The sequence below is a fragment of the Papaver somniferum genome, unplaced genomic scaffold, assembly GCF_003573695.1.
Source record: "Papaver somniferum cultivar HN1 unplaced genomic scaffold, ASM357369v1 unplaced-scaffold_43, whole genome shotgun sequence".
Classification (NCBI taxonomy): Eukaryota; Viridiplantae; Streptophyta; class Magnoliopsida; order Ranunculales; family Papaveraceae; genus Papaver; species Papaver somniferum.
In genome coordinates, this window is record NW_020646860.1 from 129,786 (window position 1) to 142,470 (window position 12,685).

The window sequence follows — 12,685 nt, forward strand, 5'->3', positions numbered from 1 at the left end:
CGAAAGAGAAAACGAAACTCGTTTTCTGTAGTTACGTCAAGTTCATATTATACCCTCTGTTGCATAGTTGTAATAGGAAAATCAGCGAGGGAAATTTACAGGGGTTAGTCGAAGGAGAGTTCGAGAGATTTTAATGTATTTGGGTTTTCTCCTGTTAGTCCTGAGGGAGTTTGATAGAGTCTCTCCAAATCCCCGTTAGTCGTGGGGGAGTTTAGAGGAGTCTCCTAAACTCCCTAGAAAACACATGTTAGTTGCTGGGGAGTTTAAAAAAAGCTCTTGAACTCTCTGTTAGTCATAAAACCCTACAATATTAGGGAGTTGGTTTCTTTGGGGAGTTTGAAGGAGTTTTTAGTGTATTTTGGTCTCACAACAAATCTCTCAAAAGAGTAGAGCTTTTGTGTATTTTGGTCTCACAACCAAATTTGGTTCAAAATCTTTCTTTTCAAATCATACGGATTTCTCAAGTCTCAGTAACAAAAAATGTTGTTCCCAACATGATGAAATGATTATCAGATGATGGCCATTATGAAATGATTATCAGATGATGGCGATTATTCTTCAGCTTCTTAATAGATGTCATCTCCCTTTCCTATTTTTGCTTCTTTACTCTTCTCCTGGCTATTTACCAAAAGCAAAACACTTTCCTTTCTAATAATTTATATATGTTAGTCCAGAAATAACTTATAGGCGCAAATATAATAGTATTTACATGAATTCATCGTATACATGCGGATGTAACAATATTCGTAGGTATAAGAAATATGCGAATGTAACTTTTTATCATGCGAATGAAAAAATATACGTAGATATCATGCGAATTATCTACCTCTACTATGTTTAACATAAGGCTATCGCGTTGTTGTGAATAACATAATCTTGTTGTGTTTATAATCACGTTCTTGCCTCTGTTATTCGCGGGACTGCAGTTGCCTATGCTTAATCCTCCATTATGTATAATCCCTTTGTATTTCAGAATCATTCATTTTTGTATTGATCATATTCTTGCATCTACTTTTATTTCATCCTGCAAAAATAGTGTTAGTTCGGTCTTTTGTGTTTGTTCGTGAGGTCCCATGATATTGACGTCTTTTGGCACAATTCAGCTCCCTAATAGAGGGTATCGTCCTTATCTTCCCCCTGGTTTCCCTTTCAAGGAGGCGTACCCCTACCGGGTTGTGGTGGGCTCCTCCCATCCAGTGATGCAACAACCAGTTATTCTCGCGGTCTCTTTCGATACCGCACCCTAAGTAGGGTATCTTGAGGACTGAATATATCATATCCAACTTTCCAAGAGCGGCGAGGTACGCTCCAGACGCCCCCAGCACCCTTGGCTCAACCGTGTACCGCGACACTCTGATCGAGTTTCTACACTCCATGATAGAGAATTTAGTACCTTAGTCTTTCGGCTAAGGAGTCTCTACCAGATAGGCTTTTATTTCGCCCCCAATATCCATGACTCAGGTTCCAGGGTTGGTGTGACTTTTGCCGGAGCCATGCATTACTAGGTTTTCCCCAATTATGACGCGTGTTAGGGCTTATTTATATTTCCTTTTGCACAAGTGTGAACTAGGATGCACGCCACAATTGGATACCTAGCCTCCCTAGTAGAGCTGGCAAACGGGCGGGTCGGGGCTGGCTTGTTACGGGTTACACGGGTTCGGGTTAACACGGGTTAAAACCCGCGGGTCGATATTCTTCACGGGTGATCATTTCTTCAACCCGCACCCGTAACGGGTAAAGCTTAAGTTAATTTGTGACAAAACAGAGACCAAAGTCACCAAACCACAGAACATAACTTGGGGATAATACTAAAACATAGGATTACATAGAAAAAAAAACACAATTATAAGTTCTCTAGTCTACTGTGAAAAAGAGTAAAGAATCAAACCCTAACCTAGGATTATCGTTTCTAACCTAAAATCAATTCACATCCACCACTTTCATCACCTGCATCTCAATTTCATTCATAAATCTTCTCGTTATCACTACCACTAATCTGCAACATTAATCAACAACAACAAAAACGCAAACCCATCTTCATCCCATCATATTACTAATCCAACTCATATACACTTCATCTCAAACTGTCTGCATGTTATCAATTACAGCTGAAATCAAATTTCAAACGACACATCCACCATTAAAAGAACAAAAATGCTAAAATTACAACAAATGGACCAAAAAGGAATATAGTGGTGATAACTATAATGGAGAGACCTGTAGCTGCAAGAAATTAAGTTGTTGTTGCCATTGGTTGGGATGAAATCAAAGGAGGAAGCACCGAAAACCCAAATGGTTTTGTAAACTCAGCATCGATGGAATAAATCGATACCACCTCGTTTCTGTGCTCAATCTGCATCAGGGAAACAAGACAATAGAGCAATGGAAAATATGAATTAAATTGAAAATCAATAACTAAAAATTCAGCCTTAAACTTAACACCCAATACCCATCATTACTTGATTTCATTCTCAATTTGATATAAAATTTTCAATCCATTCTAGAACCCTAATCCTAATTTTACTGATTCCTCTTTCTTCAATCATCACGAAACCCTAACCAAAATTAACTCCACAGACTCATTAACTCTTTCCTTGATTCACTTATTTATTAAGTTTATTCAAATTTCAGAAGAATCATGAATCACTCACACACAGTTCGTGCGGTGGAGAAGAAAAATGGAAAGAGAAAAGAAAAACCAGAAAAGAAAGAGAAGAAGAAGAAAAAAGAGAGATAAAAAAGAAAGATATCTCTTCGTTTAGTTTTAGGGTTTCTCCTTTTATACCTTAATCGTGTGGATGTGATTAACCCTAGATAATCCGACGGACAGGATTATGTAAAAATTACTAATTAGTTATTGTGGACGGGTTTACGGGTTGTACCCGCGGTTTCACGGGCCGGGACGGGTTAACCCGTTTATTCACAAGCCGGCATTTATCCAACCCGAACCCGGCTTGTTTAGAAACCAGCCGAGCCGGGTTCGGGTTTTTACGGGCCGGGCACGGGTTAACCCGCGGGTTTCAGCTTGTTTGCCAACTCTACTCCCTAGTTAGAGGTTTTAACTTTTTTGCCCCATAGTGAGGTCTTATTTTGGAGGTCTTATTTTTGCCTCGTTTCTCTGCTTGCATGCTAGGAGTATGTGCTGTAGAAGGAACATAATTTTTCTATTAAAAACCTTTGCTTGTGCAATTCTGATTTTCCTTTCTCTTGTTTATTCACACAAATAGGAATATCTTACTAACACTTTATAATAATCTATTAGCTACTTCGCCCCTTTTACTTCTTCATCCACTTCGCATATAGGTGGTACTTTTGAATTGATGTTTTCGCGCGTCCTAACTGTAATTCTGCTTTAGATATTTTTTGTTATAAAGCATACTCTCCATTTTCTCCATATTTCTTCCATCTCTTTCCATTAACTTGTACATCCCATCACCAACATATTTCTTCACCACATAAGGTCCAGACCATGTTACTTTCCCTTTCTTCTTTCTCCCTTATTTTTGATATGGTGGTATTTCGCTCATAACTAGTTCTCCCGGTTGGAATTCCCCCCATGTTGTACTGATTCGCGTATTCATGCTTTTCTGCTTCTTTGATTGTTTTCATGTGATTTTCATTACTCTTGTTTCCTTCTTCATTCTCCATTTTTATCCCCGCTTCTTCTTCTTCTGATGATTCCTCACTTTTATGGTAATTATCAACTTCTCCTTTTTTCGTTATGAAAGCAACCATCAATCTTTCGCACCTCTTGCTTTCTTCTGCGTCACGCTTCCAATTTCTTTTTTTATTCGCACGCACTTCACTTTTCTCAACATCAATTTCATTGCATGTTTTCGCTTCATTAGTCTCCTCTGATGATTCCAACGCCTTGAGGTAATGGGAACTTAATACATTGATGATATGTGGAAGCCACACCTAGAACCCTATGCAACCATGGTCTTCCAATTAATGCATTGTATGGAGATTCAACATCCACGACACAAAAGGTTATTTATGTAGAGATTGTCTTGAGGGGGATTCACATGGTAACTTCCCCTTTTGGCTTGTTGGCTGATCCATTAAAGCCGTATATTTTATAAGTTGAAGGAATCAAGTCTTCATCTTTTCCTCTCATCATCTTGTATTTATGGTAGAACAGAATTTCCACCGAGCTCCCAAAGTCAATTAGTATCCTATTTATCGCCCATGTGACATCCTCTTCATCTTCTCCTTTGTCCAACTTTTCTTTTGGTATTATCTCCAGTTTAACCACCAGTGGACTCTCATGAAGTTCTCCTCCTCCAGGTACTTCTTCTGCGCTAAATGTGATTGGATGCTTCTGCCATTCCTTGAGATTTGGTATCTTTGCTAAATTCATTATTTCCTTTCCTTCAGCATCCCTCGCATATACTCGACTCAGCACATTGTCATGAAAGTCTTCTATACTTTTTGATGAATGTATTATTGAGTTACAGTGTAGATTCTTGGCATTCGCTCCCACTTCTATTAGAATGGTGTTTTTGCCCTTGTCCGCTCCTGACGTCTGTCCACCTGTTGGTGGTTGCGATGGTGGTGGAGGAGGTAAGGGTGTAGCTAGGAAGTGGTTAAGCTTTCCTTTTCCAATCATTTTTAATCTGATTCGTTGTATGTTCTTGCAGTTATTCATCGTGTGGACATGGAAACGATGATAAGCACAAAATTCTTTACTTCTTCTTACCGATGGTGGTTCTTTCCCTATATTAGGTGGTGGTGTTATCTCCACCATTAATATAACGGATTCCCAGACTTTATCCACTGTTGTGTTAAGAGGTGGCATCTTGATCTCCTCATGGACTCTGTAGTTCGCGCCTTGATTGTAATACCTCATATTTCCTCCATATCCGTCTCAATGATTGTCATATCTTGCGACTTTGTTGTTTCCTCCATGATTATTATATTTCCTCTCTCTGTATTCTTGCTCATACATTTCTTGGTCTCTTCTACTCATGGCTACCTGTTTTTGTTGATCTTCTACAATTAATTTCTCTTTGCTTTCCTGGGAAGTGCTCGCAACAGCGGTCGCCATCCTTGGTAGTAGACTTGCATTCCCTATCTTTTCGCTCGTGACTGCAACCAGGTAGGACTCCATATTTCTTTGCTTTTCTTCAAGAGCAATATATTCTTCCTGGTATTCGTGCAGCTCCGCCATCGTTATTCTGTCTTTCATTCCGAATATCTGTGTAAAAATTAAGTCAGTTGGAAACAATGCATTGATGAATGCTAGGATAATATTTCTTTCATCCACCCTCCGTGTCATTTCCCTACTCATCGTCCTCCATCTATTGGTCATATCTCGCAGACTTTCATTCGTTCTCCTTCGTAGGCTGAATACTTTCTGAATTCCTGGTCTTTGCATACTTCTACTGATATATTGTCCCAAGAACAAACTCTGCAAGTGCTCGAATGATTTTATGGAACCTACTGGAAATCTATCGAACCACTTCAAGGCTTCTCCTGCGAGGCTTGCTGGGAAATATTTACATAAGACCGCATCATTATCTTCATATTGTAGCAAAGCTAAGTTGTGTGTCTTTATATGTTGGATCGCGCATGTGGATCCATCAAAGATGCTAGGAAACGTAGGTAGGTACACTTTCTTGGTATCGTTACTAATTGTATACGCCATGCGAAGAGTGTCCTTGCTTCTTCTTCTAGCTGTCTCCTTCCCCCATCTTTCCCTTTTGTTACTAACTCTCTTAACTCTGCTTTTTCTCTTACAGAATATGTCTTCTTGTTGTTGCCTAGGTCTTTTCAATCGGGCTTGCCTCAATCTGTTTTCGTGCCTGCTTTGTCGTATGGCTTCTTCTAGTTCTTGTCGTTCTTCATCGTCTCTTATTTCTCTTCGCCTTTCCCTTTCATTTCTTGCGCTTTCCTGTGCAGCTCTATCCCTCTCGTTTTGCTATCTCAGCATCTCTCTTCCATAAAGTATCATCCTTGCCTGTTTTGCATCATTCTCTCGTTGTTCTTCATCATGCATGCGGTTGTATTCTACATTTCGCTCCAATCTACCTTCTCTGCGACGTCCTCTCCTTGGTTCATTCTCTCGTACCTGTACGTATCGATCTTCTAATTGATTGCGTTCACTCTCCTCCTGCGAGTTTTCGTTCACCTGAAAAGTGTCATCCGGATCGTTATCCACAAATTGCACTTGTGTATTATCTTTGTGTTCCGATCTACTTCTCCTAGAGATGCTCCTGCTTATTCTCGATCTCGAGCTCACACGTGTTATTCTGGATCGTGACTGTGACCTTTGCTCTTGTAATCGTTGATTTTCCTCTCTTAGTTCATCATTTTGTCGCGTCAAGTTCGCACGTAGTTCCTCTTTTCTTCTTCTTTCGTCTGCCAATCGCTGCCTTAGTTCTCCAATGGTCATGTTTTCTTCAATTTCTCCTACTTCTCCTTCTTCATGCGTCATCTCTTCATTTTCTTCTACGGTATCTGTATCCGTAGTGTGAACACTTATTTCATCATAATTTCGTTGATTGTTCTCCCTTGGTTCCTGCTGGATCTGAGATCTAATCGGTTGAGATCTGTTGTTCCTCTCTCCCATTCTTAATGTCTCTGCGATTTCGCCTCTTCTTCTGCCTGCAATTCTTCTACTCCTCCTAATCGGTGTTGCATTTTCTCCTGCAGATGCTTGTCTCACCATTTTGTGTTCCTGAAATAGCACTTTTCTCTCAAATTTATGCAAACCAAAACTTCCTTCCTAAATGAAAACTGTGTTTTGAATGATTGAATCCAAATGTGGAAATTCCGGGAAAACAATCGAAATCTTTCACGAAAACAAGAACAACAAGAAATCTTTGAAAAATATAATCCTTAGGATTACTCCATAGGTTTGAAATCAGCAAATGCTCAAGAACGAACTTATAAACTTATTTTTTTTGTAAACCGAAACTCAACGAAAACAATCAAAAATCTTTCACAAAAACAAGAATATAAGAAATCTTCGAAAAATCAGTTTAAGACTTTCACAAACAGGTGTAATCTCTTCCCCGAGCTGTATATGTATGCGATATTTAACCCCTACATTTTCAGTTGCGCGTTTACTTAATTAGGATTGTAGTATGCCTGTATCGACGACCGTATAAGTGTGTCTTTCATTCCAAAATAAAGGCCATGGCCACTTGCAAATTTGCAAATACATGTATCATGTCTGTTGATCCGTTTGAATAAAATCACCACCCTTTTGATCTCGTTTACACTCATTTTCTTATGATTCCATTAATTTTAACAAACGTTTGCTAAATATACTGTATTTCACTAGTATAAATTTTTTGATTGATCCACTACAACCACCAGTTACAACGTTTATAATGGTTTAGACCAATTATGATTACGCGTTGCGAGTCTAGTGACTGAGAACCTGCATAACGCACCTGTTAAATAGAAAATGAGGAGACTGTTATAATCTGTAATGCTGTATGTCCAAATTCTTTCCGATAAAATGGCTTTTCGGCAAACCATTAAAACAGCAAAAATACGATCACGATCAGTCGACTTATATCTAAACACGTTTTTTCCTACATTATAACGTGTTCTTTAAACATTTATTGGAAAGAGAAAACAGTTGGACCACTTTTTTTTTATATTTTCAACTAGTATAAGATGCACGCGCGATGCGCCTGCAGTTCCGTTCCGAATAAAATAGAACTTATTGACATTTTCTGACACCATGGATACACACCTAGCTTAATACAACTATTGATAGTTTCCAACAGAATTACATTCGACAAAATATTAAGTAGCTTAGTAGCTAGTACTGTATAACCTAAATTCAGAATACCATTTACAATAATGCGTTGCAGTGGATGTCACTAATTTCAGTTTCGATACATTAAGCTACTCCCTTACAATAAATGAAGGTCCAATGTATAAAAATGGAGCGTGTGCTGTTTTCCAGCATGAGAAGCCCAGTACTACACCAAACGACCCGCGAACTTGTCGTTAATATTAGTAGCTTCCTGGAATTAAAACATTGTACTGTTAAAACAGTGTTGTACATGGTTCCTGAACTTAAAATAATGAATACAATGCTTTGTGCAACAAGACTTGATAAGCTCATATGAGACCAATTAAGAAAAGCACTCTAAATCCAAATCTTGGCCACACTTCTCGTATTCATAGAACCCTATGCTATTGGATGAGTTTCCTGAATATAAGAAGCAGGTCCGATATTCAAACATGCTCAAGAAAATGTCGTTATTTACTATTCTGACACTTATCATGTCAGTAAACCAAGAATGTTACTACACCCAAAAACAACAACAAAATGCTTACACAGTATGAACCCCTGTCTCGGTCGATAAAAATTAACAATGTTAGAGAAACAGGTTAAGCCCACCTCCTCTACATTTCCACATGACAAACCAAAAAGTAATCCAGAAAAGTTACTATGACCCATGATATCTGTATTTGTACCTGACAATATATGCTACAGTCTTGAAGCACAAACTTGACGTTTAACAGCCTCTCATTGTAGTACGAAAGACAGAAGTTCGCTGAATGAGGCCTCCTGTACAGCAGCCACAAAACGGAATTTATTAAAAGATCATAACTGATCAATTACTAATAGTCTAATACTAATTAACCTATATCAAATCACATAATCAACTCCTCCTATGAGAACGAACCCACATACATGAAAAGATTCTATATCTCAATCTTGATCAACTTGAAGCACTTAGGTGGAATTCACAAACTGTTATAATACTTTGCTTCTCATGTCATCTAATATCACTAATGAAGTCTCTTAAACGCCTAAGAATAGCAGAGGAGTTCTGGTGAAGAATTTTAACTATGCGTAGAGAGTTACTTTGCAAAATGAGATTTTGAATATTTGAGGACTTTGCTAGATTACTGTCACCCTAATACCAGTGGGTCGTTCTAGTGAAGCAAGTAAGCACCCCCCTTGTAGATGCCATCATGGTCGTAAGGAACTGCAGCCCCAACAGAAATCAGTTTGTGACTGGCTATCTGATGCGTTTTGTTATACACTTGCTATTTATTGTTTCATATGAAATGTTTTGTGAACTCCACCTATAACAGTCTTATCACGATTTTATATATCCATCCTGATCAACTTAAAGCTTCCAGTTCATGTATTGTCATTGAGATTTGTTTGGCTCTCTCAAGAATTCGGCGTTGTTGTAGCATATTAGATCTTTGAGGGGAGTCTAATTCATGGTGACGTTGTCTTTTCCTTTCATTTTTCATATCCAGCTTCTCCCGAACTCGAGCTTGCTCTGCAATTCGAGGATTTATATGGAGTTCTGGTACTCTGTTGTGCTCCGTTGATGTTTATATCAACTCCTGAACTCGAGCTTGCCCTGTGATTCTAGGGCTACGACGTGGAACAAAGACTTGTTTTCCTTCCATTGCTACAAAGATGTGCTGCCTGGATCAAAAATAAAAAAAATAAAACTTCTGTTACTCATGTTCTGTGCGGCAAAAACAAAAATCAAAAGAGATACTAAAGTTCACAATTGCAAAACAAATAAACCTCACACAACCATGTATAGCCTGAACCAAAGTTCACAATTGTCAAACAAACAAATGAGGTTTACAAATAGAATCAACAAACAACTAAGCTAGGAGGATATGACGTTCACAATTGTCAAGGACTTGTTTGCCTTGTGTTACACATCTTCATTAAATATGCAACTTCAGTGAACATTCATCTATATTTCATTGCAATATATACAGCTCATTCATTTAAACTTCAATTTGGAGTTTCTAACAATTTCAATCAAAGATGTACCAATTTAAGCAAACCAATTAGCTAACCCATTTATTCCATCCACAAATCATAATTTCACAACTACAACAAACCCATTAATTCATTACTCATTCCTGAAGATGAACCCACCTAAATAAAACCCCAAATTTAGAAGTATAATTCACAAATACAGAATCAGAATTTCAATTTTGGTACCCAATTTATATGATTTGAAAATCGGTTACTGGAATTCCCAAATTTAAAAGAATTAGGTTATAGTTAGGAATTTGACTAACCTTTCTGTAGAATGAGACATGGGCAGCAGTTGCAATGGTTTATGAAATTGGGAAAGCAAAATTCGAAATTTAGGTCAAAATCATAGGTTGGAAATAAGCAATTGATATATTGTTAAAATTAGAGAACAAAAAAGACTTACCTGGATTTAAATCTTATGTTAATACTCAGATTTCCGTAGCCTTTGTTCTTCTTTCATGGAGGAGGTGTTTCAAAAATCTCTTTCATGGTGGAGGAGGTGTTTAAGACGAAAAGAGAAGAGTTCGACACAGAAGACGAATAGAGAAACGAAACTGTTTTCTATTGTGAAGTAAGATTACGGTTGTACCCTTTGTTACATGGTTTTGACGGTAGAAATCAGCGAGGCCACTATAGTAAAAAAGGGGGGTCACCGTTGAAAAGTCCCCCTTTTCTTTATTATAGTAAGATAGAAGAAATTAAGTACAGTTGAGAAACGACCTTGCTACAGCTGGGACAATGGGAGCTTGTCCAGACTTGGGACACGACGTGGCACAATCTAAACGGCAGAGATGGGAATGACTCTAGCATCGAGATTGGTAATGGGGTGAAGAGGAGAATGATCAAAGACCTAGATTTATTGTCCCAGGATTGGCCCATGCTAGTTGTCCTAGTTCTAGAGTTTTCGGTTGAGAAACGATATCCTCCATGTATTTTGTTGTCCCAATTAGACAGACTAATCAACCAGTCTTCAGTGTGATAGAGTCCATGGCAGCAACTGTGATTTTGTCGATTCTTCAATAATCATTTGGTTAGAGACTTACTAAAGTATTGGATGAAGCTTTAGCATCGGAATGATTCAAATTGGTGTCAGGCTTATAAGTTAGGCTTTTCTTAAATGTAGCCCACATTTTTATTAACCATAGACCAAAAAGTTTAAGTTAAACTGAAAAATAAAAGTTGAAATGAAAAACCAAACAAGTCTTAATTTTTTTTTGCTAACAATTAAACTTAGATCTTTTTACTCAAAATCAAAATAAACCCTAACTTTTTTTCTTAATCATACTTAAAATTAATTATAATTGTTCTTTTGGTATTCTCACAAGTTAAACAATTATATATAAACCCTAATTCTTAATTTTTCCCCAAAACAAAATAAACTTTAATTCTTATTTCCTCTAGAGTATTTTTTCTTTAGGAAAAGAATTTAAAATTGATTACATCAAAATTGATAATTTTTATTGATTAACTCTAATCATTATTACATCAAAATTGATCGGGGTGTATATTTTAATTGTTCTCTTAAAAGAATTTCACAACGTCAATGGGAAGTAGTTAAGGTTTTAATTCATTTCCTAGGATCATTTTCCTAGAACTCCAACAAACATAATGTATAGATGATGTATTTTTAATTCTAAAATTGATCGAGGATGTTGATTATTCTTAAAAAAAATATTAGTTATGTCAAATATGTTACATAAAATTGATAAGATAATTAACTCTTATTTTTTTTCCTGTTGATGTTGATTTAGGATTTAACGATTATCTTATTATTATGGGTTATATATAATAATTATATATAATTTCGTGGGCTATGTCGAATGATTACAAAAGTCTGTTTGGTTAGCTTAAGCATTTATTTGAAATGGGTTATGATTAGTAAATATGTGGGCTATATTTAAGAAGAACCATAAGTTAACCCATCCATAACTAGACTGGAAACACCTACGGTGGACGAAAAAAAGCCCAAATATGGACTAATGAATCTAATGGTTTATGACATTCAAAAAAGAAGACTCATCAATTTCAAAATGGTTCATCATTCTTAATTTTAGGGTTCATGTTGTTGGTCCACATTTAGGCTCTCTTCATTTTGGCGCACCATAAGTCGAGTCTAGACTAGACTCATTGAATTAAGAAGAGATGTTTGGTGAAATCTTTCACACATATCTCAGTGGATAGAGTTATATATATATATATATATATATATATATATGAATTACATTACCCTAAATAGGGAATATATTACATGAATGAGAATGACAAAAATAACGCGCAAACTATGCCTTAGACACATGCCGTACAACTGTGATTGGAGAGTGAGTCTCTGGTAGCTGGCATATTAGAGGATCAACGCTAATCAAGCCACTGATATAGGATTTAGATGTTGTATACTTAACATCCCACCTCAAGTTGAGCGTGAGTTGACGAATGTTCAACTTGTCTTTGAGATATTGAAACCTTGGTGAAGCTAGGCCCTTAGTAAAGATGTCTGCAAGTTGATCTTTAAAAGAAATAAACTTTACTTCTAATTGTTTGGTAGCCGATGTTTCTCTGATAAAATGGTAGTCAATTTCTATGTGTTTAGTATGTGCATGAAACACTGGATTGACTGTAAGATATGTTGTTCCAAGGTTGTCGCACCATAAAGAAGGAGTAGATATAGGAATTCCTAGTTCTTTGAGTAATGACTGAATCCATACCAGTTCTGATGTAGCTATTGCAATGCCTCGATACTCAGCTTCAGTGCTTGATTTAGACACAGTACGTTGTTTCCTTGCACTCCATGATATCAAATTTCCACCAAAGTAGATACAATATCCATTTGTTGACCTTCTTTCATCTAAAATGCCTTCCCAGTCGCTATCAGAATAAGCATGAAGTGATAAATCTATTGATTTTCGTATTGCCAGA

General features: G+C 37.1%; 1 long non-coding RNA gene across 2 annotated transcripts; it reads right to left on the reverse strand.

Moving 5' to 3' along the window:
- Positions 1-7,664: 7,664 nt before the first annotated feature.
- Positions 7,665-10,301, reverse strand: LOC113342524. Of its 2 annotated transcripts, XR_003356709.1 has the most exons (5): positions 10,176-10,301; positions 10,036-10,039; positions 8,663-9,418; positions 8,443-8,536; positions 7,665-7,985 (listed from the first exon to the last, which is right to left on the reverse strand). It is a non-coding gene; the product is annotated as an uncharacterized LOC113342524 (long non-coding RNA). The 2 variants fall into 2 exon arrangements; XR_003356708.1 differs by having other exon boundaries at positions 8,443-9,418.
- Positions 10,302-12,685: the final 2,384 nt, after the last annotated feature.